General features: G+C 42.2%; 1 long non-coding RNA gene across 1 annotated transcript in view; it reads left to right on the forward strand.

Annotated features, from left to right (window-relative positions):
- LOC140487180 (uncharacterized) overlaps nt 1-24,231 on the forward strand; it is a 100,175-nt gene extending 75,944 nt beyond the window's left edge. The window contains exons 2-4 of the long non-coding RNA XR_011962720.1: nt 14,644-14,740; nt 17,899-18,079; nt 23,583-24,231. This is a non-coding gene — a long non-coding RNA (uncharacterized lncRNA). The remainder of the gene's footprint in view (nt 1-14,643; nt 14,741-17,898; nt 18,080-23,582) is intronic.
- Nucleotides 24,232-27,568: the final 3,337 nt, after the last annotated feature.

Raw genomic sequence — 27,568 nt, forward strand, 5'->3', positions numbered from 1 at the left:
TATGTTTCTATTAAGTCACCTCTCAACCTTCCTCTCTCAAACAGAAACAGCCTCAAGTCCCTCAGCCTTTCCTCATAACACCTTCCCTCCATACCAGGTAACATCCTGGTTAATCTCCTCTGCACCCTTTCCAATGATTCCACGTTCTTCCTACAATGCAGCTGTAGGAACTATATGTAATATTCCAAGTACATTCACATCAGAGTTTTGGACAGGTGCAACAAGACCTCATGGCTCAAAAACTCAACCCCTCTACCAATAAAAGCTAACACACTATAAGCCTTCTTAACAATCCAATCAACCTGGGGGGCAACTTTCAGGGATCTATGAACATGGACACCGTAAACTCTCTGCTCATCCACATTACCAACCATTAGCCCTGGTTACTCCTTCCAAAATGCATCACCTTACACTTTTCCACATTAAACTCCATTTGCCACCTCTCAGCCCAGCTCTGCAGATTATCTATATTCCTCTGTAAAATGCAACATCCTTCTGCACTGTCCACAATTCCAACAACTTTAGTGTCATGCACAAATTTATTAACTCATCCTTCTACGCCCTCATCCAGGTCATTTCCAAAGATGACAAACAACAGTGGCCCCCAAAACAAATCCTTACAGTATATCACTAGTAACTGAGCTCCAGGATGAACATTTCCCATCAACCACCACCTTTCAGCTAGCCAATTTCTGATCCAAACTGCTATATCACCTTAATCCTTTAATCTCCGTATTTTCTGCAATAGCCTATCATGGGGAACCTTATCAAATGCCTTACTGAAATCCATATTACACCACATTAACCGCTTTACCCTCATCGACCTGTTTGGTCAGCTTCTCAAAGAACTCAATATAGTTTGTAGGCACAATCTACACTTCACAAAACCATCTTCAATATCCCTCATCTACTTAATCCTTTCTAGAAGATTATAAATCCCATCTCTTATAATCCTTTCCAAGACTTTACCACAACCAAAGTAAGGCTCGCTGGTCTATAATTACCAGGCTTGTCTCTACTCCCTTTCTTGAACAAGGGAACAGCATTTGCTATCCTCCAGTCTTCTGCCATTATTCCTGTAGACAATGATGACACAATTATCAAAGCTGAAAATGTGTTGCTGGAAAAGCGCAGCAGGTCAGGCAGCATCCAAGGAGCAGGAGATTCGATGTTTCGGGCATGAGCCCTTCTTCAGGAATCAAAGCCAACAATTATCAAAGCCAAAGGTTCTGCAATCTTCTCTCTGGCTTCCCAGAGGATCCTAATATAAATCCTATCAAGGCCGTGGACTCATCTATTTTCACATTTTCCAGAATTGTTAACACCTCCTTCTTGTGAACCTCAATCCCATCTTGTCTAGCCTGTATCTCAGTATTCTCTGGGACAACATTGTCTCTTTCCTGTGTGAATGCTGTCAAAAAATATTCAATTAGCACCTCTCCTATCTGTTCAGATTCCATACACAACTTCCCACTATTGTTCTTGACTGACCCTACTCTTTCTCTAGTAATTCTTTTATTCCTGATATACCTAGAGAAAGCGTTAGGGTTTTGTTGATTCTACCTGACAACAACTTATCATGTCCCCTCCTGGCTCTACTTAACTCTCTCTTTAGATCCTTCCTGGCTAACTTGTAAAACTCAAGCACCCGAACTGGACTTTCACATCTCAGCTTTACATAGAACACAGAACATAGAAAAATATTGCACAGAACAGGCCCTTTAGCCCACAGTGTTGTGCTGAGGTTTAATCCTAATGTGAAATATAGTAACTTAACCTACACACCCCTCAACTCACTGTTATCCATGTGCATGTCCTGGAGTCGCTTAAATGTCCCCAATGACTCTGCTTCCACCACCACAGCTGGCAACACATTCCATGCATTGACAACTCTCGACGTAAAGAACCTATCTCTGATGTCTCCTTTGTACCTTCCTCCTAACACCTTCAAACTATGACTCCTCGTAACAGTCAAATCTGCCCTGGGGAAAAGTCTCTGGCTATTGACTCTATCTATTCCACTCATTATCTTGTATACCTCGATCAGGTCTCCTCTCATTCTCCTTCTCTCCAGAGAGAAAAGTCTGAGCTTATTCAACCTTTCTTCATAAGGCAAGCCCTCCAGTCCAGGTGGCATCCTGGTAAATCTTCTTTGCACCCTCTCCAAAGCCTCTGTATCTTTCCTATAGTAGGGTGACTAGAACTGGACACAAGATTCTAAGTGTGGTCTCACCAGGGACTTGTAGAGCTCACAGCTCTTAAAACCGATCCCCCTGTTAATGAAAGCCAAAACACCATATGATTTCTTAACAACCCCATCCACTTGGGTGGCAACTTTGAGGGATCTATGTACTTGCACACTCAGATCCCTCTGTTCCTCCAGACTGCCAAGAATCCTGTCTTTCATCCTATATTCAGCATTTGTGCTCAACCTTCCAAAATGCATCACTTCGCATTTATCCAGGTTGAACTCCATCTGCCATTTCTCAGCCCAGCTCCGCATCTTGTCTATGTCACGCTGCAGCCTGCAGTAGCCCTCTATACTATCGATGACACCTCCAACCTTTGTGCCATCTGCAAATTTACTAACTCACCCCTCAATCTCTTCATCCAAGTCATTTATAAAAACTACAAAGAGCAGAGGTCCAAGAACAGAGCCCTGCGAGAGCCCACTCAACACTGTCCTCCAGGCAGAATACTTTCCATCTACAACCACTCTCTGCCTTCTGTCAGCCAGCCAATTCTTAATCCAGATAGCCAAATCTCCCGGTATCCCATATATCCTGACTTTATGAATGAGCCTACCATGGGGAACCTTATCAAATACCTTGCTGAAGTCCATATACACCACATCCACTGCTCAATCTTCGTCGACCTGTCTTGACCCCTCCTCAAAGAACTCAATAAGATTTGTGAGGCACGACCTGCCCCTCACAAAGCCATGCTGACTGCTTTTAATCACACTATGCTTTGCCAGGTAGTTATAAATCCTATTTCTCAGAATTCTTTCCAAAACTTTGCTGACCACAGACGAAAGACTGACTGGTCTATAATTGCCAGGGATTTCCCTATTCCCCTTCTTGAAAAGAGGAACAACATTTGCCTCCTTCCAATCCTCCGGAGAGTGAGGAGGCAAATATCCTCGCCAGTGGCTTAGCAACCTCTTTTCTCACTTCCCAGAGCAGCCTAGGATAAATCTGGTCTGGCCCTGGGGACTTATCAATCTTAATGTTTGCCAACATTTCCAGGACATCAACTTCATCAATCTTGATCTGGTCAAGACTGTATTCCAGCTCCTCAAGGTTTTAATTTACAACCAGTTCTCAATCCTTGGTGAAAACGGAAGCAAAAAATTCATTTTGGGCTTTCCCTATCTGCTCAAACTCCACGCACAGGTTCCCTACGCTATCCCTGATCGACCCTACCTTTTCCTTGATTATTCTCTTATTCCTCACGTATGGGTAAAATGCCTTTGGGTTCTCCCTAATCCTTCTTGCCAAGCCTTTTTCGAGCCCCCTCCTGGCTCTCCTCAGTCCATTTCTCAGCTCCTTTCTAGCAAGCCTGTAATCCTCTTAAGTTGTGCTAGATCCTTGCTTCCTCCACTTACATAAGCTGCCTGCTTCCTTTTGACGAGAAGTTCCTCTGTTCTCGTCATCCAAGGTTTCTTAATCTTACCCCTTCTTACCTGTCTCAGAGGAACAAATTTGTGCATCACTCGCAACAAGTGTTCCTTAAATAGTCTCCACATGTCTGCTGTGCCCTTTCTGTGGAACAATTGCTCCCAGTCTATACTTCCCAACTCCTGTCTGATAGTATCATAATTTCCTTTTCCCCAATTAAATATCTTCCCTCGGTATCTGCTCTTTTCACTGTCCAAGTCTATGCTAAATGTGAGGCAGTTGTGATCACTGTCACTAAAGTACTCTCCCATCACGAGGTCTGACACCAGTCCTGGCTCGTTGCCGAGCACCAAATCCAAAATGGCCTCTCCCCTTGTTAGTCTGTCTACATACTGAGTAAGGAAACACTCCTGAATACACCTGACAAAAACAGCTCCATCCAAACCATCTGCACTTTGGACGTTCCAGTCGATACTGGGAAAGTTGAAATCACCCAAAACAACAACCCTGCTCCATCTGCATTTTTCCAGAATCTGCCCACCTATGTGTTCTTCAATCTCCCTACTGCTATTAGGCAGTCTGTAGATAATCCCCAATGAGGTGGCTGTTCCCTTGCTGTTGTTAACTTCCACCCATACTGACTCAGTCGACAAACCTTACTCAACAACCTTCGTTTCTATAGCTGTGATGCATTCTCCGATTAGCAATGCTACACCCACTCCTCTTTTTACACCCTTCCTCTCCTTTTTAAATGTTCTAAACCCTGGAACATCAAGCAACCATTCCTGCCCCAGTGAAACCCATGTCTCCGTTATGGCCACAACATCGTAGCCCCAAGTACTGATCCAAGCTCTAAGTTCATCACTCTTATTTTGGACACTCCTTGCATTATAGCACATTAACCGATCCCTTTGTTTCTCACGTGAGAAACCTTCCTGATACATTCAATACATCCTGTCACTGTCACGTCTGCAACTGCCCCCATCTCAGACTTGTGGCTTTGATTCCCACCCCCCTGCCAAACTATTTTAAACCCTCTCGAATCACACAAGCAAATCTCCCACCCAGGACATTTGTGCCCCTCCAGTTCAGATGCAACCCGTCCTTCATGTACACGTCCCACCTTCCCCAGAATGTATCCCAATGGTCTAGGTATCTGAAGCCCTCCCTCCCACACTAGCCTCACAGCCAGGTGTTAAGCTGCATTCACTGACTGTTCCTCATCTCATTACCTTGTGGCACCGGTAGCAAACCGGAGATCGCTATTCTACTCGTCCTGCTCTTCAGCTTCCAACCTAACTCTCTGTAGTCACTTTTCAGATCCTCAATCCCTTTCCTGGCTATATCATTGGTGCCATTATGTACCACGATTTCTGGCTGCTCACCGTCCCCCTTCAGAATCCTGTAAACCTGATTGGCGACATCCCGGACCCTGGCACCGGGGAGGCAACATACCTTCCAGGAGTCCTATTCCTGACCACAAAATCTCCTGTCTAACATAAGTTTCCTTCTTCCTCTTGTCAAGAGATTCAACTTCTTTAGTAAAGCACAGCTCTGCTACTGAAACATCTAAATCCCGGAACCTGCAACAACCATGCCTGTCCCTGCTCCATCCATGTCTCCGAAATGGCCACAACATCAAAGTCTCAGGTACCAACTCATGCTGCAAGCTCACACACCTTATTCTGGATGCTCCTGGTGTTGAAGTAGCCATACTTCAAACCACCTTCCTGCCTGCTGGTACAGTCCTGCGACCTTGAAACCTTATTCATAACCTCATTACTCTCAACCTCCTGGACACTGGAACTACAATTTACGTTCCCATCCTCCTGCTGAATTACTTCAAACCCTCGCAAAGAGCATTAGCAAATTCTGCCCCCCCCACATGATATTGGTACCCCTCTGGTTCAGGTGAAGACCATCCTGTTTGTAGAGGTCCAACCTACCCCAGAATGAACCCCAATTATCCAGGCATCTGAATCCCTCTCTCCTGAACCATCCCTGTAGCCAAGTGTTCAACTGATCTCTCACTGCTTGAGTCCTCCTTAGCTGTGCCCTCCTTCAGCACAGCTATGATATCCTCTTTGACCAGTAATGCAACTCCCCCACCCCTTTTATCTCCCTCTCTATCCCGCCTGAAGTATCGATATCTGGGATATTTAGTTGCCAATCATGCCCTTCCCTCAACCAAGTCTCAGTAATAGCAATAACATCATACTCCTAGGTACTAATCCAAGCCCTAGGTTCATCTACCTTACCTTCTACACTTCTGGCATTAAAACAAATGCATCTCAGATTACCAGTCCCTTTGTGTTCATTATCTGCTCCCTGCCTACACGTCCCCTTAGTCACGTTGACTTCATTAGGCTTTCGTTCCTACATCCTTCCTGTCTACTAACCTCTTCATTTGGTTCCCATCCCCGTCCCACATTAGTTTAAACCCTCCCTAACAGTATTAGCAAAAACACTCCTTAGGATATTGGTTCCAGTCCATCCAGGTGTCGACCGTCTGATTTGTAATGGTCCCAAATTCCCCTAGAACTGGTCCAAATGTCCCAAAAGTCTGAACCCCTGCCTTCTGCACCATCTCCCAAGCCACAGATTCATCCTGCCTATTCCTTCATTTCTATTCTGACTAGCACTGGTAACAAACCTGAGATTGCTACATCTGAGGACCTACTTTTTAAATTGGCTCCTAATCCCTAAATTCTGCTTGTAGGACCTGATCCCATTTTTCACCTATATCATTGGTGCCTATATGCACCATGACAGCTGGCTGTTCACCCTCTCCCTTCAGAATGTCCTGCAGCTGATCCGGGACATCTCTGACCCGTGCACCTGGGAGGCAGCATACCATTTGGGAGTCTTGTTTTCAAGCACAGAATCGCCAATCTCTATTCCCCTTACTATTGAATCCCTTATGACTATGGCCCCTGCACTCTTTTTCCCACCCTGCTATACAGCAGAGCCAGCCGCGGGGCCTTGATCCTGGCAACTGCTGCCCTCTCCTGGTGAGCCATCTCCCCCAACAATATCCAAAATGGTATACCCGTTTTGGAGGGAGATGACCACAGAGGACACCTGCACCGCCTTCTCGGTCTTTCTCTGCCTTTTGGTCACACATTCCCTTTCTTCCTCAGCAATTCATTAAACGTGCTATCCACGACCCCCTCAGCATTGCGGATGCTCCAAAGTGAGTCCATCCGCAACTCCAGAGCTGTCATGTGGTCTAACAAGAGCTGCAGCTGGACTCACTTCCTGCAAATGAAGGAGTCAGGGACATCAGCTGCATCCCTGAGCTCCCACATTGAGCAAGAGGAGCATTACACAGGTCTGAGATCTCCTGCCACTTTTAATCTTAAGCTTAAACTTAGTCCAACTATGATAATAGATAAATGAAAAAGGAAAAAAAAGAAAACATTTTACCAATCACACAATAAAAAAGACACGATAGAAATGCCTTACCCTGTCAACACACCACAGTCTTTTTTTTTGGTTAGAGGAGGAGGGCGAGTGGGAGACACTACACGTGTCTCGGGTTCAGCCACTGCCCAAATGTATCAGTTCACTCACTTTCCTAAAACACAACTCAGCTCCTCGTTCTCACTGCTCCCGCTGCTGCTGAAAATGAAGAACTGATTTAACTCAATCTTAAATATATTCGGTGACTTGGCCTCCACAGCCTTCTGTGGCAGTGAATTCCATTGAGTCACCAATCTCTGGCTGAACAAGTTTCTCCTTATCACTGTTCTAAAAGGTCGTTCTTTTACTCTAAGGCTGTGCCCTCGGTCCTGATCTCTCCTACCATTGGAAACATCTTCCCAATATCAACACTGTGCAGGCCATTCAGCATGTTGTAAGTTTTAATTGGATCTCCCCTCATACTTCTAAACTCCATCAAGTATAGATCCAGAGTCCTCAAATGTTCCCCACATGTTGAGCTTTTTATTCCTGGAACCATTCTCATGAACCTCCTCTGAACCCAAAACTGCACACAATGCTCCAAATGTGATCTGACCAGAGCCTTATAGACCCTCAGAAGTACATCCCTGCTTTTAACATTCAAGTCCTCTCCAAATAAATACAAATATTGCATTTGCCTTCCTAACTACTAACTCAATGTTTCTATTCTTCTTACCAAAGTGTATGACCTCACACTTTCCCACGTTGTACTCTGTCAGCCACTTCTTTGCCTTCTCTCCTAACCTGCCCAAATCCTTCTGCAGCCTTGCGAAACTTCACTTGTCACTGGCTGCCATCCTGAGAAAGACCCTTTATCCCCACTGTCCACTTTCTGCCAGTCAATCTTGTATCCATGCTAGCATCTTGTTTCAAACACCATTGCCCTTATCTTACTCAGCAGCCTCCTCTGTCGCAGAGCACCTCAGAATATTGTGGGCGGCACGGTGGCACAGTGGTAAGCACTGCTGCCTCACAGCGCCAGAGACCCGGGTTCAATTCCCACCTCAGGCGACTGACTGTGTGGAGTTTGCACGTTCTCCCCGTGTCTGCGTGGATTTGCTCCGGTTTCCTCCCACAGTCCGAAGATGTGCAGGTCAGGTGAATTGGGCATGCTAAATTGCCCGTAGTGTTAGGCGAAGGAGTAAATGTAGGGGAATGGGTGGGTTGTGCTTCGGTCTTGTTCGGCCGAAGGGCCTGTTTCCGCACTGTAAGTAATATATCTCCGGGACACCTACACCAACCAACCCCACTGCTCCGTGGTCAAACACTTCAACTCTCCCTCCCACTCTGCAGGATGTGCAGGTCCTGGGCCTCCTCCAGCGCCACTCCCTTACCACCCAAAGCCTGGAGGAAGAAGGCCTCAGTGATTTTCCTCTGCTCTGCATAGCTCCTCTGTGCTGCAGTGTGTGGTGGCTCTTTGAAATAATGTTCTGATGCATCTTCGTTTGTGGATGTTGGGACGATTGCTTCTGTAGTTCTATATTTAGTCTGTATGTATTGTTTTCCAGTTTTGCTGGTTTGAAATTCCCTTCAGGAAAACGACACATACAGAGCTGAGGAAAATCACCTATGCAGTGTCTTCAAAAAGAACGGGTACCCAACGAACACAGTTTGCCGATGTCTCAGCAATAAACCCAAACAAGCAGACAAAACGCATCCAGAAACCCTAGCCACTCTCCCTTATATCAAAGACATCTTGGAAATGACTGCCAGACTACTCAGACCTCTTGGCATCATGATAGTCCACAAACACACCAACACACGAAAACAGCAATTAATGAACTTGAAAGACCTTACATAGACAATAAGCAAAACTAATGTCATTTACAACATACCTTACAAGAACTGTAACAAACATTACATTGGACACACAGACAGAAAACTAGCCACCAGGATACATGAACATCAATTAGCCACAAAATGACATGACCCTCTCTCACTAGTATCTTGACATACAGATAAGGAGGGACACTCTTTGATTGGGACAACACATCCATTCTAGGACAAGCAAACAGAGACATGCATGAGAATTCCTAGAAGCATAGCACTCCAACCAGAACTCTACCAACAAACACATTCACTTGGATCCTATTTACCACCCCCTGAGAAACATCTGGAGTCCAGTGAGCAGTTTTGGTTTCATTGAAACATTTCAGATTCTTAAGAAGCTTGACAAGGTAAATACTGAGAAGATGTTTCCCCTCAAGGGAGAGTTGAGGACCAGAAATCATAGAGTCAGAATAAAGGGGTATAACTTTAAGATTGAGATGAGGAGCAAATTCTCCATCAGGAGGTTGTGATTCATTGAGAATCCTTACCACAAAAATGCTGTGGGGACAGAGTCCTTGTGCATGTTTAAGGCTGAAATACTTTGTTCAATATTATGGATTATGATAAAGGACAGGGAAGTAGGTATGAGAAAACGACGATTTTCCTGCTACTCAGATAATGCCTGACCTGCTATGCTTTTCCAGCACCACTCTGATCTCCAGCATCTGCAGTACCAACTTTCACCATAAGGAGCTTCAGATCAGCCACGATCCTACTGAATAGTGAAGTTCGCTCGAGGGGCTGAGCAACCCAGTCCTGTTCCTATTTCTTATTCACTTATGATGCATTGGTTTTAATTTTTGAAAAATCCTTTGAAAGTACCATTAGATTGTGAGGTAATAATTTAATTTAAAAAGGGAGGATGACAAAAGCAGGAAACTACAAGCTGCTTAACTAAAGATCTGTCTTCAAGAAAATGTTAGAAGCTGTCATTAAAAAAGTTGGAGTAAAGCAATTGGATCAAGGTGCAGATGAACCTCAATTATCCGAAGGACACGGGCGGGCAGTATTTCACTTGGTTAATCAAATTCTGGACAATTGAATGCCAGATAACATAGTTTAGCCAAGCATTGCGATCTTGCGATTTTGTCGGAAAATCAAATGCCAGATAATTGACGTTCCTCCTTAATCAGGCAGAGTCAATATGGTTTTGTGAAAGAGAAATCATGTTTGATTAATCTATTGAAGTTCTTTGAGGAGGTAACATATGCTATGAATAAAGGTGAACCAATGATATAATGTACCTACATTTCCAGAAGGCATTTGATAAGGGTCCACATCAAATTTTTGTTTCAGAAAATAAATGTTCATGGTGTAAGGAGTAATTTATTGGCATGGAGAAAAGATTGGCCAACAATCAAGAAACAGAGAGTAGTCATAAACCTTTTTCAGATTGACAGGATACAAAGCAAATAATGTGTCACAGGGATTGGTTGTAGATCCTCATCTGTTTTCAATTTATATAAGTGTCTTAGATGAAGGGATAGAAGGTATGGCTGCCAAGTTCACTGATGACACAAAGATAGGTCAGAAGGTAAGTTGTGAAGAGGATACAAGGAGGTTTCAAAAATATATAGTTAGATTGGTGGATAGGTTAGGCCAGAAAGATCTAATAAATGGATGCAATGTGGGAAAATGTGACAGCATTAATTTAACAGGAAGCATACAAAAGAAATATATTATCACAACTGCAAGGAATTCCAAGGCTCTGAGAAGCAGAGTGATTTGGTGGTCTTAGTGCATGAATCACAAAAGGTTAGCATACAGCCTGTAATTTGGAAAACCAATAGAACACTATCCCTTATTGTGAGGGAAACTGAACATGAAAGTAGGGAGGTTTTTTTTAATAGAATCCCTATAGCATAGAAACAGGCCTTTCAGCCCAACAAGTCTACAGTCACTCTCCGAAGAACATCCCACCTGGACTCAACCCCTACTTTTCCCATGGCCAATTCTCCTACCCTGCGCATCTTTGGACTTGGGATGAATCTAGACTACCTGGAGGAAACCACATCAACACAGGGAGAATTGACAAACTCTATGCAGACTGTTCCCTGAGGTTGGCATTGAATCTGGGTCCCCTGGTGTTGTAAGGCAGCAGTCCTCACCACTGAGCCATCCTGACTCTTCAGTTTTGCAGGGCACAGGTGAGACCTCATCTGGCGTATTGTGCACAGCATCAGTCACATTTAAGGAAGGATTTAAATGCATTGGAAGCAGTTCTGAGAAGTTTTATTAGACTGAGGCATGGAACAGGTGGATTGTTTAACGAATAAAGACTGAACAGGCTAGTCTTGTAACTGATGAGGCAACTTGATGGAATCAAATAAATTCCTTAGTGTCTTGATGGATAGAATGAGAAGATGTTTTCTGCTATGGAAAAGTCTAGATCTCAGGGTCACTGTTTAAAAAGATTAGGTTAATCTTTTTCTCTCAGAGGGCTCTGAGTCTATGGGACTCTGTCCCTGAAAAGATAATTGAAGCAGAGTCTTGAATATCTTTAAGGCAGCAATTGATAGAGTTTTTTGAAACAAGAAGTTGAAAGGTTGTCAGGACTGGCAGGAATGCAGTTTTGAAGGTACAATCAGAACAGCTATAATCTTATTGAATAGTGGAGCAGGATCAAGGGGCTGAATGAGCTGCTCCAGCTTCTTACTTGTATATTCCTATGTGCACCCCCCTTCTTCCCAGCATTTTGCTGTGACTTACCCTCCAACCAATACCCTTCACTACTTCCTCCACTGCTGGCTCACTTTACCCCACTGTCTCCTGCTTCCCCTTACTATTCCATTTTGACACCAAATGTTCACCAGAATCTTTTATATTCGAAGGAACACAATCCCAGATTCGCCACATAACTGACACCACTGGTCAATCTCCTTATGGTCTTGACATCCTTCCAGAGTACAATAACTGGAATTAACACAATCCGAAAAGATCTACAAGGATGTTGCAAAGGTTTGAGGCTGAATCAGTTGGGGCTGTTTTCCCTGGAGGGTCGGAGGCTGAAGGGTGACCTTAAAGAGATTTATAAGAGGCATGGATAGGGTAAATAGGCAAGGTCTTTTCGCTGGGGTGGGGAAGTCCAGAACTAGATGGCATAGGTTTAGGGTGAGGGGGGAGATTTATAAGGGACATAAGGGACAACATTTTCACGCAGACGATGGTGCGTATATGGAATGAGCTGCCAGAGGAAGTGGTGGTGGCTGGTACAATTGCAATATTTAAAAGGCATCTGGATGGATATATGAATAGGAAGGGTTTAAAAGAAGAGGGGCCAAGTGCTGGCAAATGAGACTAGATTAATTAGGATATCTGGTCAGCATGGACAAGTTGGACTGAAGGGTCTGTTTCTATGCTGTATTTCTCTATGACTCTATGTCTCTATGACCATTGAGGTATGGCCTGTACTTTATCAAAGTTATCTTTGCATTTTGTGCCTTTATTTATAAAGCCAATGATTCTATTCTCTGTTTTAAGAGTCTTCTCAACTTGTCCTTGCATCTTCAATGATTTGTGCACAAATACTTCCATGTCTCTTTGTTCTTGCACCTCTTTCAGGTTTATATTACCTCTCTGCATTCTGCCTCCAAAAATGTTGCGTTCCGTTTTCCAATCCTTCTGCTTCTTTTTATGACACTATCTGAGAGTTGGAGGCTGCTGAGGAATTACAAGGGTCTTGTTTCTAACTGAAGCTGAAGAAATCTAGTGATTCATTAAGACTCTCTCAGCTACAGGTCCAACTGAAAGGATAAGTCCAATATGAGAAATCTAGTACATTTAAAATACACTCACCAAAAGACCAGAAAAAAATATAGACTTCAGAGAGCATATATAAAAGATAGATTCTGCACACTTTAGTTATGTCCCGTAAATGAGTTGTAAATCTGAGGCAAATTGCTCCTTTCTGCAAAACTGGTATATATAATATTTAATTCTGACCTAAATGTCAGTTCTGATTAAACATGATTGGATTGACTGTGCCATATGTGACCTACAATTTCCCACTGCACAAACTGTCAAAGGGTCACTGATCTCTTCAGGCAGTGATTGCTATGGTAACAGCCTGCAAGGACTCGCTTTCTGCAGTCTGGCCCTGTGTCTCACTGCAGCCTGAAGTTCCCAGAACACTTTGCTGTCAGCCTCATTATATTCCGCTCTGTTGCCCCATTGCCAGTTGTTCCCCGTAAGGACACTGTGTCAGAATGATGACAAGAAGAATAGAATGTCACTGTCTAAGAAAGACGTGTTAGCGGAAGGAAATAATAAAATCAGGATTCAATATTCGTGTTCTAATTGATTAGTGTTCTGTCCTATTTGATCGCCCAAGTGTGGCATAACACTTCCACCTCAAATAACCATTGAGCCAGATGATCAATCTTGCTAAAGATGCGGTTCTACTGATAACAAACCAGAGGACGGGTTTGGTTCTTTCTGTAAAAGAAACAGAAAATAAAGTATTTGTGAGATTTGGATTTTGTGCACGATTTGAACTCAAACCTCTTGAATCATTTGGGAATTGAATAGGGCAGTCCGATCACAATGCAATGTTAAGTATTCAGTTGTGACACTTTTGGGAAATACTGCACATTCACAAAATAGAAACAAGGTTTTACATAAATCATGGCCCCAGAGGTGAGGGATTTTGTAAGGAATTAAACAAGTGGAAGATTATACAAATATAAATTGTATAATGTGTGATTATGCAACAACACAGTTTAGTCTAGTATTTCTTGTTCAATACAAACACAGTAGATGTCATTGCCTGTTATCTGATGAATCAATGTCATTACAAACTGTTATTTTGGATATTTCACTGCCATGTTGCTCTAAATGACAGAAGAAAAAGTAGAATGCATTCCCCATAAGAGCTGACAGTGACTGCCTTTTGACATCAAAACATTTCTTGAACCATTGCAGTCCATTTGCTGTAGGTCTAACCACAGTGCTGTTCAACGGGGAGTTCCAGGACTTTGACCCAGATATGGTAAAGAAACATTGATATTGATCAAAGTCAGGATGGTGCATAGTTTGGAGGGAGAACTGGCAAGGGATGATTTTCCAATACATCTGCTGCCCTTGTCCTTCTCATGGTGGAGGTCAGGATTTGGCAAATGGCCTTAAAGGAACCATGGTGAGTTACAGCTCCTAACCACTTGCAGAGCGAAAACGCTTCTCCTCATATCACTCTGCTTCTTCAGCCAGTCTTGTTAAATCATTGTCCTTTGGCTCTTTGTCCTTCCACCAAAATGAGCAGTTTATCTCTATGTTTTCTATCCAAGCCCCCATAATGGTTCTAAAATGGTGGACTGAGAATAACATGGATCTTGCAGCTGCTCTTGAGATCCAGGCTTATTTCAAAATGTACTGCTAGATGTCTTATGTAGGTACTGTTACAACATTTAAAAGTCATTTAGATAAGTACATGAATAAGAAATGTTTGGTGGATATGGACCAAGTAAAGGCAGAGGGAATTAGATTAATTTGGGCTTATGCTCAGCATGGATTGATTGGACTGAAGGGTCTGTTTCCGTGTTGTATGACTCTATAACTCTATATTTTTGAAAACCTCTATCAAATCTTCTCTCAGCCTTTCTTCTCTAAGGAGAACAGTTTCAAGTTCTTCAAACCATTATTGTACATTTCTCAACCTCAGACATTTGTGTTATTCTTTTCTGCACTCTCTCCCACAGGTCTTTTATTTTATATTTTCTCTTCTTGTTTTTCCTAGGAATATGAAACGTTTTGCATTGTGCTGCAGTAAATGTAATCTGCTACCTCAATCACAGATCCCCCAAGGGAGGTCCTGCTCCCAGCTCCATTAGAAGGTAAAGTTGTAATGCATTAACCATTCCTGTGTGTGGTCAGCTTTAGGTTAGACCATTGCAGCCTTGTGAAGCTCAATCAAAACAAGGCCCAGCAGACCCCACTCTACAATACTTTGCTGCAAGCCCTGAAACACATCTTTCATTACGATATGCAAACCGCTGACTGTGATGCCCTTGTCTTGCAGCTGTATCCGGGAAGACCTGGAAAATTAACTGCACCAATAAGATATTGCATATCACATATCATCAGACAAATATGGCTTGCCAAATTCTGCCATGAATTTTGTCCTTTCTGTTCCCATTTTCTACCTGTGTATTAGACTTAATAGAGTTCAATCTCTCCCCTTAAGCCTCTCAAGTGATTCATTTTTCTTGCTAAACTGTAATATCTACTATTTTCATTTTTTGAATTGGGAATAACAAGCAATGACTATGCTTTAATCGATGCCATGTGTTCTCCCCATTCTCCTGTTGTTTCCATTGTTAAGACGTACGAGTTAAAAATTTGACTCAGCCAGAAACACACTGTTTTCATTTGGATTATTTTTCTGTAATTCAGGCTAGTTTAAAAACAAGATAGGAGCTTTTGAATTAGGTATATTCTCATTTTTTGAGCATCTCAACCTGTTAACTTGCAGCTTTAAGTGGGTTTTATGTCTGGTTAGTTAATTCTGCATTTGGTGCTTATGATTTATCTTGGGTTATGACTTTTGTCTTTGACATTGGGGAAGGAACAGTTTTGAATATTTTGTGAAACAGCTTGGAAGCTCATTCAGGAGGAATATCTGGTGAGTAATTCTTCCCCCACATGTCTGTAAAGGTCATGAATCATTACCACGAGAAACAGACTCATTAAATCTCCATGTCAAGTAATCAATTTAGAACAAAATCAGTTGTAATACTGCATTTCACAAGATATTCAGAGAAAATATTATAGAATTTATATATTCAGGAGGCCAGATTGTTTAAAAAGCTTTCCTTTTGAAATGAGGAAACCTTTTCATCCATTACCACAAGAGAGAGCATTAGTGACAGTTCTGTCCGTTGATGTGAAGAGATGCCTGATAGGCTGGAGTGGACTTAATTGGTGTCAATAACACTTTCACTCAATCAGCCAAGTGTCTCGTTATATGTCTCAGACTTGACCTGCCTTCATCTTGTGTTCTGTTCAGTTAGATTGTGGGTAGCTATGGTATCATACATGGGATACGCCCATGCAGTCTCAAGTCAGTGAAATTGCAGGTGTTACCCCTTCTTCTGTTAAAACGTAATTTATAATTCTTGAATTGACAGGTTGGACCAGTGAGTGGCTTACAGGATTTTAATAGTGAATGTTATTTGTTCTGATGTTCACCTGGGATGTATTGATGTGTGAATTCATAATACCAAAAATGGAATGAATGGTGAATGTGTCTGCTTTGTGAGTAGTGTGTGCTATAGGATTGGAATTCTTCTTTATAATTCTCTATCCTTATCTTCAGGAAGTCAGTATTGTTAAGGCACAGTAAATTTTGTGTCTGCCAGGTACAGAATCACAGAACACTGAGAGCTTTCTAAGACAGAAGAGCAGGATGGACTTCACACCAATATGAAGTGAGGGGTTGTTTTTTTCCTTCAGGGGTTTAAAGATCAACAGGAATGAGATACTTTTATTCAAAACCTGCTGCTATGCTATACATTCACCAAATGAATTTTAGCCACTAACTGTGTAAGATGATGATTGTTAAACCTTTTGTTTGTCTGGGAGTTCTCTATTGAAAGGAAGGAACTGTAACTTGCTTTTGACAAAAAAAGCATCTTGTAGAATTTGTATTTTCAGAATTAAAAGTTAATCATTTAAAGTAGATTTTCTTGAAATATTACTGCTGCTAGTAACTGAATAGTAAAATAGCTTGCAATTTAGATTCTCAATTCACTCGTGTAATACTGTCTTCTGCGTATGTTACCTCCTAGTTTCTCGCCCAAGATGTACTGGTCCAAAGCTGCAAATAAAAATACTCAAAACTACAGCAGGCTCAACTCTTGTAGGGAATGCAAATAGTAAGCACATGTCATATGATCAAATGCCACATGTTAAATTACATGATCAGATGTGCAGGAAGATTATCCTAAGGAGTTGGCAACTTCGACCAGTCCCCTCATTTAGTAAAACTGGATCAAGATGTGTTACAGGCAAAGTGTTACACTGTCTCAAGATGTAAAGGTCTCACCTGTCCTGCCCTTTGTTCCATGATGCCAACTACTACTAGCTTGTAGATAGAGTAATTTGCCACCACAATTCTGTTTCTCTGACTGAGTCTGAGGGCCCACCTGGTTTCAAGTGTCAGCACAAAGTCTCTAGTGAGCAAAATGTAGTTTATGGCATGATAGTATTGGATACCAGTTACATTAATAAACTAGGCATTGTTACTAAGACTAAGTTAAAAATCACACAACACCAGGTTATAGTCCAACAGGTTTAGTTGGAAGCACACTAGCTTTCGGAGCGATGCTCCTTCATCACTATCACCTGATGAAGGAGCATCGCTCCGAAAGCTAATGTGCTTCCAATTAAACCTGTTGGACTATAACCTGGTGTTGTGTGATTTTTAACTTTGTACACCCCAATCCAACACCGGCATCTCCAAATCACGATTACTAAGACTATGCTGAGATAAGGATAACATCTACATCCAAAGTCTTTCTGCCTTTCCACACTCAATTCCTTATTGCAGCGTCAGATTGAAAGGATCTTAATGCAGTCTCTAAAATTAGCCCTTTCAAACAGCGACATTATATAACTGCCTTCACACTGTAACACCCTGACCTAACTCTCCCTTTCATGACTTCCTTAACACTGATTTCTGGGCTATCAATCTTCCACTGCTGATGGGTGGATTTCTGCCTCTTTCCACCCACATGAGAGTACCAGCTGGCCTGCAGCAAAACATGATGCTGGACATCTCCCTGTGAATCCCAGACTGCTGACTCAAAGCTGGATTCAAGTTCCTCCTATGGTGTTGAGTGCAATGATATTATCCTTGCACATAAAGAATTTGGTTTGCAGTTTGGAAAATTGTGACTGTCTTTTTCAATAAATAATCTAATCTGTCATGAAGAAATGTTTGACATTTTGGACAATATATTCATCCTATTTCAAATCATTCGTTTTGTGAAAGGCAGAGTTGTTCCAGTTTCCTCTCTCAATTCCTGAGGAATTTTTGAATGGACGCCATGAGCCCAGAGGTCCCTCACTGACTGCAGCAGGAGATGGCCTGTTATATTTCTGGACTGCTCATTGAGATGGTAGAGGCCAGAGGCTGTGAAGAAATTAAGCACCCATTTTATGGATTAAACCTGGTAAGTTAGATCAAAGGTTTTGGGAATACACTCAATCTTGGACTGCATAGCTTAATAGGATGTTAATATAATCTTTATACTTAGCTCTCTGACCAATAAATCCTCTTTAACTACCTATTACTCAGGATGAATAAGGGATATTAAAGTTTGCATGAGCAGAGAGACTTCAGAAAGACACTGCTCTCTGAGCAGTCAATGCCTCATTCTCTATCTGCATTTAAAAAGCTGAACAGTCAAGGGCCCTGGTGACACAAGTACAGAAGTCAAAAATGTGGCCACGTCTCCAGTGTAAATACGTCCACCACCTTTGGAACAGGCTCCCTAGATACACATTGGAAGCAATTAGTATTGATACATTCAAATGATCCATTGCTATAGTAATGTTTTGTAATACAGTTTGCGAGTAAATGGAAGCGCGTTGTCTGGTCATAGGCTGATTGTTCTGAAGCTATTCTACACGGTGTTGGTTTGCTCCATACTGGGCAGAATCTTCCAAGCAGAGTAATGGCAGGTTGAGAGCTGGGGCAGGGTAGATAGTATATAGGAAGATGATATCATGACAGACCATCTCTTTTACGTGCTCCTGCCCTCCAGCGTCCTGACCAAACGTGACATCAGATTGGCACTGACTACCCACCTAGCCAGTGCCCAATTAGGCAAATTAAGTTTCTATTTGGAGCTAAAATGATGAAGCCACCAGGATCTTCCTTCCACCCTGGTTGCTGGATGGGAACCCAGCACAGCAAAGAGGTTTCTCCTGATGGCATGCTGAGAGTCCATCAATGCCTCCTTTTAACCATCGAATTCTGAACCTGTAGGAATCTCAGAACCATGCACAGCCATGAGCAGTCACCTGAGAGATGTATGTCAACCATGATGGTCTGACAGCTGTGACCAATCTTTATTTTCTACTTTACCTTTTTTTTTAGGTACCCTTGCACTTTTCTATCTACCTCAGCAGCATCCACCTCTCCCAGTCAGCCCTGGGACCTCTGACTCTCCTGCCTTGGAAAACTCCTCACCCTCCTGAGAGAATGTGAAGGTAGCCTTTTAACTAGTTGCCTTCTGTCAGATCACACCACATTCTTATTACCCAAAATTGTCCTAACCCTGACAATTATTCAAAGAGGAAAAGGTTTTATGCAAAAGATATTACAGCAGAATTAGGTCATTCAGCTTTTAATATGTTTCTCAATCTGATTCTCCTGCCTTTTTCCCATAACCTTTGATCCCCTTCTTAATCAAGAACCTATTTACTGCTGTCGTAAATACGCTCAATGACTTGGCATTCACAGCCCCTCTGTGGCAGTGAGTTCCACAGGTTAACCACCCTGAAGAAATTCCTTCTTATCCCATCTCTAAAAGGTTATCCATTTGCCCTAAAGCTGTGCCCTCAGGTCTTAGTCTCTCCTACTAGTGGAAACATTTTCTCTATGTCTATTCTGCCCCGGATTCTCAGTAGTCTGTAAGTTTCAATTGATCTCCCCTCATGCTTCCTAACTCCATTGAGGACAGACCCAGAATCTTTAGTCAGTCCGCATATGAGAAACCCTTCATCTGGATCATTCTTGTAAACCTTCTCTGGGCCTCTTCAGATGCCAACTCATCCTGCTTAGATAGAGGGCCCAAAACTGCTCACAATATTCCAGATGGAATCTGGCCAGTTACTTATGCAGACTCAGCAGTAAATTTCTGTCTTTATTCTAGCCATCTTGAAATGAACACTAACATTGCTTTTTCCTTTCTAACTGCTGCCTGTTAACCTTATGAGATTCCTGAACTAGGACTCCCAACTCCCTTCAGATTTCTGAGGCTTTTTTCCCCATTTTGAAAATAATCTATGCCTCTATTCTTCTGACCAAAGTGCATAACCTCACACTTTCTCGCATTTAATCTATCTATCACTTTATTGTTCATTCTCCTAGCCTGTCCACATCCTTCTGCAGTAGTACCACTTCCTCAACACTAACTGTCCCTTCACTTGTCTTTGTGTCATCTGTAAACTTAGTAACAATGCCCTCATTTCCTTTGTCCAGATCGATAATGTATAATTTGAATAGTTGTGGTCCCAACATTGATCCCATGGAAATCCATTAATCACCATAATGAAAAAAACTCTTATACCTCATTCTCTGCCTCTGCCATTCAGTCAATCATTTATCCATGAGCTCTTATCTTATTTAGCAGCCTCCTGTGTGGCACCTTGTCAAAGGTGTTCTGGAAATCTAAACTGACCATGTTCACTGGCTCTCCTTTCTCTAACTTGCTTATTACCTCAAAGAATTCAAACAGATTTGTCAGGCATGACCTCCCCTTGGTGAAGCTGTGCTGACTCAGCCATATTTTACCATGCACTTCCAACTACTCCAAACTGTCATCTTTATTATGGACTCTAAAATCTTATCAACAACCCAGGTCTAGCTAACAAGCCTAGAATTTGTTGCCTTCTGCCTCCCTCCTTTCTTAAACAGGGGTGTTACTTTAGTCCATTTTCAGTCCTCTAGGACCCCTTCTGACTCCAATGATTCCTGAAAGATCACCACCAATGGCTTCATAATCCCCTCAGCTGTCTGCTTCAAAACTCTGGGGTGTAGCCCATCTAGTCAGGGTTGTTTATCCACCTTCAGACCTTTCAGTTTCCCCAGCACCTTCTCCTTATTGATTGCCACTACATTCATCTCTGCCCTCTGAATGTCTTGAAGTTCTGATATACTACTGGTGGCTTTCATTGCGAAGACTGTTGCAAAACATTTATTCAATAAATCCACTATTTTTTTGCTCCCCATTACTACTTCTCCATCCTCATTTTCCAGCAGTTCAATGTTCACTCTGACCTTTTTCTTACCCTTTGTATATCTAAAAATACTCTTGTAATCTTCTTTTCTATCACTGGCTAGATTACTCTCCTACTTAATCTTCTCCCCCTTACTGCTTTTTCAGTTGTCCTCTGCTGGTTTTAAAGGCTTCCCAATTATTTGGTTTCCCATTGATCTCCACTATATTGTATGCGTTTTCTTTTGCTTTTTGGCTATCTCTGACTTCCAATATAAGCAATGGTTGCCTCATCCTTAACTTACTATGTCTCGTCTTTGGGATGATTTTCTGCTGTGGCTCCTGAATTACCCCAGAGACTCCTGCCCATTGCTGCTCCATTATCCTCCTTGTTAGGCTTCCCTTCCTAGCAACTCTGGCTTGCTTCTCCTTCATACGTTTGTATTACTTTTATGTAATTATAAGATCATTATATCCAGCTTCTCCCTTTCAAACTGCAGGTGAATTCTAACATATTATGGTCACCGCCCGCTTGGGATTTCTTAACCTAAACTCCCTAATCAAGTCTGCTTCACTTCACTTCACCAAATCCAGAATTACCTGTTCTCTAATGAACAAACAGTTCCAAAAAAAACCCTCAGCTATTCTGCAAATTTCTTGGGATCCATTACCAAGATGATTTTCTCGGTCCACTTGCACATTGAAGTCTTCCATGTTAATAGTGCTTTTCTTACACAAAAACTGAAAGAACTGTGGATGCTGTAAATCAGAAATGAAAACAGAAATAGCTGAAAAAGCTCAGCAGGTTTGGCAGCATCTGTGAAGAGAAAACAGAGTTAATGTTTCAGGTCCTGTTCTGAGGCAGGGTCAACTGACCTGAAATGTTAACTCTAATTTCTCTTCACAGATGCTGCCAAACCTGCTGAGCTTCTTCAGCAATTTCTGGGGTTTTTTTGGCCTTTCTTACATGTCTTTTCCATTTCCTGATTTATTTTCTTCCCCACTTCCTGATGACTGCTATAAGGCATATACATAACTCCCATAACACTCTTTCTTCCTTTGCAGTTCCTTAACTCTATCCACACAGATTCTACACCTTTGACTCAGTAGCTTCTTGCTATTAATTTCCTCTCGTTCTGAGAAGACAAAACCATTTCCTCTGTCCATGTCCTTAGATAATCAGTTCCCAACCCTGATTCCCTTCAAGCCATTTCTCTGTGAAATGTGCATTATTGTACCAGCTGATTTCAATCTGCACTACAAGTTCAGTTATCTTGTTTTATATACTGTAGATATTTAGGTGCAAGAGCTCAGTGCTGTGTTGACTGCCCCCCTTCACACAGTTGTTCTGTTATCTACTGTGCCTGAAGTCTACATTGCTGAGCCTTCCCATACTTTAATAACCTCTGCTGAGCCCTCCCCCATTTAATTTTTCTCCATAATTTCCATGCAAGTGAATTCCACCTCTCCTCCCCCCCCCCCCCCCACCCCCACCCCCACCCCCACCCCACCCCACCACCACCACTAGTAGTTTAAAATCCCTTTCCACTGGCCTGTTCATGGGATTCTTCAAGGTTCTGGTCCCAGTATAACTCAGGTACAGCCCATCCCATCGGAACAGCTCCTCCATTCCCCACTACTGATGCCGATCTCCTATAAATTCAATCATATTTCTCTCTTATCAAGTATTTGATCCATGTGTTTACCAACTTAATTTTGTTGACCCCATGCCAATATGCTTGTTGCCGAGGTAGTAATCCAGAGATTATTACCTTTGTTGGTTCTGCTTTTCAATTTTGCTCCTCGCTGCTCATATTCTGTCAGCAGAACCTCTTTTCTCTTTCTACCTATACCATTATCTATTTGGATCATGTGCCATCATGTCAAGGACATTTGCAGATAAATTGGCAAAGGTAGATTGCTGTGATAACTCAAAGTCTCCAGTATCATTGCATCATGTAACTAGCAAAGTGTTAAAAGGTTGACGGCAGGAACTTGTAACATTCAGCAAATTCATCTTTTCTTGACACTCAAGTATCTAGTCCCCAATATCCATTTAGATTTCCCACCTTGATCTCTTCAATATCAAAACAGCCCCACTTGATTGTGGTGCTCTGCACTGTATAAAAATACACTGCAGGATCAGGTACAATCACAAAATATTTGTTCAGTCCCTCTGATTAAGATCAGCATGTAATTTCTTCAGTTTCTACCCTCTGCCCTCTCAATGAGTTCTCCAGAATACGCGAGACTCTCTTGCTGCAGTCAGTGAGGGACCTCTGGGTTCAAGGTATCCAATCAAAAAATCCTCAGAAACTAAAGAGAAAATGGGAGGAACTCAGCTTGCCTTTCACAGAAGGACAGATTTGTATTTTAGACAAATGTATTGTCCAAAATATCACACATTCATTTGTGGTTCACTGAATTATTTACCCAAAGTAACAGTCATGCAATCTTCGCTTAACTAACAAAAATGAAAAGCAAATTATCTGTCTTCATTTTATGCTTTAACAAAGTTAGCTCTGTAGATTACATGCAGCACATACAATGTAAAGAGGGATTCCTTGAGTTTGAATTGAAAGATCATGGTCAGAATTCAATCTACAATGAAACTAGTTTCAGCAATTGTCTCTAACATGGTCTGTTCTTCCAGGGTCAAATGTGCCAGGGACAGAATGTGAAAGTAGGGAAATGGTGTTAAATGAGAGATGTTTTTTGTTATGTTATTCAGAACTTTGGTCGGACCATGCTTCCAAATTTCTATTCTGGACTCCATCAACAAGAGGATATGAAAGCATTGCAGAAGGTTTGAAATATGGAACATTCAAACAGAAAGGAGATAGAGGGTTTGGTGATCTGGTACAATAAGACCAACATCTCTCTCAACGTTGGCAAAACTAAAGAACTGATCATTGACTTTAATAAGAAAAGAGGAGAAAACATTCCCAAACACATCGATGGAACTGAGGTCAAAAGGGTGGAGAGTGTCAAGTACCTTGAAGTAACGATAACAACAACCTGTCCTGGTCTTCCCATGTAGTTGCAACAGTGAAGAAGGCTAACAGGCAGCTCAGGAAATTTGACATATCTAGAAGGAACCTCTCCAAACTCTACAGCTGCATCATTGAAAGCATACTGTCTGCTCACACAATGGTCTGTTATGACAACTGCTCTTCCCAGAATTGTATGAAGGATGGATCGTACAGAAGGTGATTGTGCACAACCCAGGCCATCACAGCCAACCCTTCATCCATGGACTGCATTTATTTGGTTCACTGCCACAGAAAGGCTGCCAATGTCATTAAAGACCTTTGTCACCCCAGTAATGCTCTCCTACAACTTCTTCCATCAGGCAGAAGATACAGAAGTCTGACCACACACACACATACACACACACACACACACACACACACATACACATACACACACACACACACACACACACACACACATATTCAGGGATAGCTTGTTCCTTGGCATTATTAAACTATTGAATGGACTCTGCAGCCTCAAGTAATGCTGACCTTGCTAACATTGATCTCTCTTATATGCCCTGTGCAATGTTACCTGTAAAGGTCTGTCTAAGTCTTTTGTTCTCTACATCCTTACTTACTACAATCTGCCTGTCCTGTTCATAAACAAAGATTTTTATTGTATTCAGTATAACTGACAAATAACTAAATCAATAAATCTTAAAATGACTATGATCCTTTTAAAAATGAATCTTCCAGTCCTTGGGCAGCAGATGGTGGTTTCCCAGTACTCCACAGTGGTCCTACCTCTGTAGTGATTAGAATAATGTCAGCAATGTGGATCTCATTATTGAATCTCATTATCTCTTCTATTATTGAATATGAGATAATTATAGAAATTGCTGGAAAAGCTCAGCAGGTCTGACTGTACCTATGGAGAGAATTCTGAGAAAGGGTCACTCAACCCAAAACATTAAATCTGATTTCTCTCCACAGGTGCTGTCAGACCTGTTAAGATTTTCCAGCAATTTCTATTTTTGTCTTTGATTTGCAGCATCCACAATTCTTTCAGTTCTCATTGAATATAAGTTCCTTGAATCACGTTGTTAACCTAGTCCAATCAGGAAGTCCTGGCTGACAGATATAGGCAGGTGTATCAGGGGTTCTACTCACTATAGTAGCTGGCTCTGTTCCAGCTACATCAGTGTCATGTACTATGGAGGTATAAATAAAGGTTTACTTGGTGACAGAATGCCAGCCTTCCTATTTCATTTATTTGAGAGACAAACATTCCCTTTTAGAACTTTGGTCACAATAGTCGTCTTTGAATTGGGGTCAGTATTTCTGGCGAGATGTTGTTATTTGGGAATCCTGCCATCAAAGGCTGGATCCAGTGTGTGGAAAGATGCATTACTTATTCAGGGCAAATGACAATGGGGCAGACGAAAGGCAAGAGTAATTCTCCTGACAGCATGTGGACCCATGTCTTTGTCGGATATTAGAGGTACCAGATACTAAAACCTTCCAAGAGTTGACAGTTAGCTGATGAATATATGGCTCCAAGGGTCGTCTAATTCTGAACCACCAATAGTTTTACCTGACAGTTCAAAAAACAGGGGAATCTATATTGGGATTTTTAACTTGATTAAGATGACTGTCTGAAGCATATGATTTTGGTTTAACTCTAAGTGAGATGTTGAGACATCATTGGTACGTGGGATTTATGATGTGACCAAACAAAAGTGCCAACTAGCTGAAACCCAACTCAACTTCAAACAGGCTCTAAAATTGGCTTTGGCGTTAGAAAATGCAGCAAGTGAAGCTTATGGGTTACAGTGTATGCCGATGGAAGTGGATACACTTGCTAGGTCAACTGACCTTGGGAATCACCACTTGAGTGAAGGCAATTGAATAGCCTGACTCAGGACATATCCTGAACTGAGGGATCCTAGGTCAGCCCACAGTAAAACCCAAAACAAAGCCAAGCATCAGCCAAAAGGTTAACATTTTCTTCTGTATCCAGGCCAGCATCCCATTGTAGTAACTGCTTATATGTGGACTTGAGACAGCTACAATAGGCCTGATTGAGTAAGATAGCCCACAGGCCCGTATCCAGGATAGTGCACACTCTGTAAAGACAATAGACAATAGACAACAGACAATAGACAATAAATGCAGGAGTAGGCCATTCAGCCCTTCTAGCCTGCACCGCCATTCAATATGATCATGGCTGATCATTCCTAATCGTATCCTCTTCCTGCCTTATCTCCACAACCCTTGATTCCACTATCTTTGAGAGCTCTATCCAACTCTTTCTTAAATGAATCCAGAGACTGGGCCTCCACTGCCCTCTGGGGCAGAGCATTCAACACAGCCACCACTCACTGGGTGAAGAAGTTTCTCCTCATCTCTGTCCTAAATGGTCTATCCCATATTTTTAAGCTGTGTCCTCTGGTTTGGCACTCACCCATCAGCTGTAACATGTTTCCTGCTGCCAGAGTGTCCAATCCTTTCATAATCTTATATGTCTCAATCAGATCCTCTCTCAGTCTTCTAAACTCAAGGGTATATCAGCCCAGTTGCTTCAGTCTTTCAGTGTAAGGTAATCCTGCCATTCCAGGAATTGACCTCGTGAACCTACGCTGCACTCCCCTCAATAGCCAGAATGTCTTTCCTCAAATTTGGAGACCAGAACTACACACAGTACTCCAGGTATGGTCTCACCAGGGCCCTGTACAGCTGCAGAAGCACCTCTTTGCTTCTATACGCAATTTCTCTTGTTATGAAGGCCAGCATGCTATTAGCCTTCTTCACTACCTGCTGTACCTGCATGCTTGCCTTCATTGACTGGTGTACAAGAACACCCAGATCTCTCTGTACTGCCCCTTTACCTAAATTGATTCCATTGAGGTAGTAATCTGCCTTCCTGTTCTTGCCACCAAAGTGGATAACCATACATTTATCCACATTAAACTGCATCTGCCATGCATCTGCCCACTCACCTAACTTGTCCAGGTCACCCTGTAATCTCCTAACATCCTCATCACATTTCACCCTGCCACCCAGCTTTGTATCATCAGCAAATTTGCTAAAGTCCACCGACAGATGGTTTGGAACAGTTAATTTGCTTAGCAACATCCAAATCAGAACTAATCAAAATAAATGTCTGGTTAAATGGTTGCCTAGTTCTAATGGAGTTCAATACCAATATATCAGTGATTGCGGAACAAATCATTACCAAAATTCACTCTGGACTCCAAACCTCAGCCATGCTGAGAACCTATGCTGGGAACCCCTCCAGGTTAAGCGTACAACTTCGGTTCCAGTCTCCTATGAGAAAAAGCTGATTCAGTTAGCACTGACTGGAATAATAGGCTCAGGCCTAAGCTTGATGGGACAAAAGTGGTTGAGAAAGGTTCAATTTGATTGACTCAACAGTTTTCAATGAGAACATGGCTGCCTCAGTGAAGTCCTAATTCACTACCCAGAAGTTTTTCAGAGAGGTCTAGGGGCTATCAAAGGAGCTGAGGCCACCTCGCGCGAGTTGACTAAAAAGCAATTCCATGATTCTGCAAGGCCCGCCCAGTGCTATTTGCCTTACAAGCAGAATTAGAGGCAGAAATCAGGAGACTGAAAATCAAACCAGTACAGTTTGCAGAATGGGCAGCAGCAGTCATACTGACTGTGAAGCCCAGCAGGTCAGTTCGTCTTTATGGAGATTTCAAACAAATGGTGAACTGCTTTT

The sequence above is a fragment of the Chiloscyllium punctatum genome, chromosome 16 (assembly GCF_047496795.1).
Source record: "Chiloscyllium punctatum isolate Juve2018m chromosome 16, sChiPun1.3, whole genome shotgun sequence".
Lineage (NCBI taxonomy): Eukaryota > Metazoa > Chordata > Chondrichthyes > Orectolobiformes > Hemiscylliidae > Chiloscyllium > Chiloscyllium punctatum.